The sequence below is a fragment of the Lynx canadensis genome, chromosome C2 (genome assembly GCF_007474595.2).
Source record: "Lynx canadensis isolate LIC74 chromosome C2, mLynCan4.pri.v2, whole genome shotgun sequence".
Classification (NCBI taxonomy): Eukaryota; Metazoa; Chordata; class Mammalia; order Carnivora; family Felidae; genus Lynx; species Lynx canadensis.
In genome coordinates, this window is record NC_044311.2 from 42,812,543 (window position 1) to 42,815,920 (window position 3,378).

At 36.8% G+C, this 3,378-nt stretch overlaps 1 non-coding gene across 1 annotated transcript; it reads right to left on the bottom strand.

Moving 5' to 3' along the window:
- Positions 1 to 1,972: 1,972 nt before the first annotated feature.
- LOC115524421 lies at positions 1,973 to 2,120 on the bottom strand. Its single transcript, XR_003972102.1, has one exon. It is a non-coding gene; the product is annotated as a U4 spliceosomal RNA (small nuclear RNA).
- Positions 2,121 to 3,378: the final 1,258 nt, after the last annotated feature.

Sequence of the window (3,378 nt, forward strand, 5' to 3'; positions counted from 1 at the left end):
ATTGGCTATATGTAAACTAATCCTAGATATTATTAGTACATGTACTTTCTTTCTGCTACTCACACCCATATTGCCATAGCTTTTATAGATATACTAGTGAAACAATCTTCATTCGTTGGTGCAGACAACGTACTGTGGCTGGGACTGGAATTCAGTATCATAATTCATGCACTCACATTCTTTATACCCAAAGACCAGGTATGGATCATAGGAAAATAAATCAGATGGGGTCATTTTAGGAATAGCTCAAGATGGCTATCTGGGATTTGGGTGAGGTGAAGCCTAACAGGACCAAAGACTGGATCAAACGTCACCCACAAGAGGATATGCTTTTAATTTTATCAAGGGACCCAGTGATTGGCTGTCTCCAGAAGAACTTGTGCAAGATCTATGAAAGAAAGAATGAGATTCAATATCTTCCAGGCCAAGAAAGCCTTTTTCTGTCCCCTAATTTTCCTCTCATCCCTGTTTCCACACTGGAGGAACCCAGTGAGTAGGAGGGAAAAGGAATAGAATCTCAAGCTAGGAACATACTGCAGAAGTCAACCATGCTCCCTGCTGCCCCACTGCACGCTTCCCGTCAAGACAGCAGACAAGCGGAGAGGAGGCAGAAGCGCAAATTAAATCAAGCGCTCGGTTTCAACTACGACAGGGGACTAGACATTGAGTTACTGAATCAAATGTGCATTATGATTCAAAGTGACCGAAGAACTTCTTAGTTTCCAAGAGTGATTAGAAAAATAATAGATTTTACCCCAAGTAAAGGAAAGACTAGCCCCACAGAGTGGTGGTTTGGGATGGAAGTAGTTACTGCCTAAGTGTATCTCATGAGTCTCACTTCTTCAGTGGTTGCCTTATACATTTGTAGATCAATTACCTCGTCATGCTATTCAAATAATTTCTATCATAGGTTGGCAAACCATAATCATAGGCCAAATCTTATCTGTCACCTGGACTTGTGAAGGATAGCAGAATGTGCTACCCCAAAATATGACTGTAGAAGTTCAGGAAATGCCACCCCAAAATACGCAGTTTGATATACTGATTATTTTTCAGCAGTAGGCACTTAAAAAGTAGTATATGCAGGGAGAGGTTTTCACTATACTCCCCTTATTTATTAAAGATAAGTCCTCCAAAAGGAACTGGATTGTCATAGATTCCCTCCCCCAGGAGTTTCATCAATCAGGGAAGATTGACTCTTCCCCCAGGAGAGGAGACCAGAAGTTGACATCCAGCCCAGACAAACTTTGTCACAAACTTTCACACCTCCCATCTATTCTCTCTTAAGCATCATTTACTCTTCCCTAGAAGGCTTGCATCACTCCTCCCCTGTCCTTATTAAAATGGCATTTCATCCTGAATTCTAAGCCACCTCTGTGAAAATTACTCACTTTTCCCCAGGATCTCTGATGTATTCATGAGCTATACACGTTAATAAGCTTCTGTTAGTTTTGCTCTTGTTAATCAATGTTTTTTAATAACATTGTAATAATAATAACATTGTAATAATAATAACATTGTAATAATCAATGTTATTACAGTGGTCTTGGCCAAGAACTCAGAAGGATGGAGAGGAAATTATTTTTCCTCCCCTACAGCTGTAAATAAAATTTTATTGGAACACAACCAAGCTCATTCATTTATGTACTATTTTTGTCTGCTTTCACATTACAACAGCAAAGCTGGGTTGTAGAACAAAAGCCACCTAACCCAAGGTCTAAAGTATTTCCTACCTGGCCTTTTGCAGAAAATGTTTGCCACCTTTGATTTATATCTTTCTCAATTTTTAGTCACCTAATCAGTTGATTTTTCCCACTACGACTGTGAAATTGTCAATTTCTCTAGGTTTTTGAACCAGTTTACACTTTATTGTTTTCCAAAGCCATGTGTCAGTTTCATGACCGTTGTATTTTTAATGGTCCTCTAAGTTTATCACATTCAATATATCTCCTTTTCCTTTTTTTTTTTTTATATATATGAAATTTATTGACAAATTGGTTTCCATACAACACCCAGTGCTCATCCCAAAAGGTGCCCTCCTCAATACAAAAGTTTTCAATTAGCAATAATCGCGCCTCGGATAAACCTCATTGGCTACGATACTGCCACTGCGCAAAGCTCTCTCCTTTTCCTTTTTAATAGAATTCTCTTTTGTCCAATCTCAATATTGGGATAATTGCTCTCTTTGAGTGTGTATTTTCTTAGTACTTAATTACCATCAATTAATTTTTAGCCTACTACATTACTTTTTAGATACTTATCTTTTTTTAAAAAAAAACTTACAATTACTTTTTTTAAACCTTGACTGGGAGAATTTAATCCATTTGTGTATATGTGAATTCCAATGCCTGAATTTTTCCTTACCATATTGTGTATCACCAATACTCTTCTGCTCTGTTGTTGTGTTTTCCTTATCTTCTTTTAACTTGATCCATCAAGCATACTTGTTTCTTTTTCTTTTTCTCATTTGTGGGTTGAAGTTGTAAATCCTGTTTCCCTCTGCCCAGTGTATATCCTTAAAATCTTAACATACATATCTCAATTCATTTTTCTGGTGTTATTTAGATTTAACCATATTAATTTATTTCCTACCATAAATGGGAGCCTGGCTTACCTTTCTTCATCCTCCTCACTTGTCACCACTAAATGTTATGATAATTTGAAATATTGTAAGGAATACTATGAGAATATAATTATTTTTTTATTTTTTAATGCTTATTTTTATTTTTGAGAGAGAGCGACAGACTGTGAGCGGGGGAGGGAGGGGCAGGGAGAGGGAGACACAGGATCCCAAGCAGGCTCCAGGCTCCGAGCTGTTGGCACAGAGCCCAAAACAGGGCTCAAACCCATGAACCGCAAGATCATGACCCGAGCAGAATTCAGATGCTTAACTGACTGAGCCACCCAGGTACCCCATGAGAATATTATTTTTAAATGGTATCCTCAATTACTTTGATTCAGTTATTCATTTTATGAAATTATTTTTCTTTAACCATCTTTTTCCAATATTTTCTCTTTTGAGGGTCATTACTTGGTTTGCTAATATACATTCTCAATTTTTTCAGTATTCATGGTACTAATATGAGAAATATTTATTTTGATCTTTCACTTGACTGTATCCCCATCTCAATCATGTTCCTTTAAACCTGTTAAGTCCTCTGTATATAGTCCATTAAATTTTCATCAATGAAAAATTTAGAGTGTGCTGACTGGTTTCTGCCAGGATCTTGAATTTGAAGATTTTACTCTTAAAAACCAAAGAAATTATAATGCAAATAATCTCTTAGCATCATCTTAGGAAATTGTCTGAACACTAATATATGTCCCAAAACTATATTTACATATTACGTGCATGCCTACACAATAGTTTTACACCCG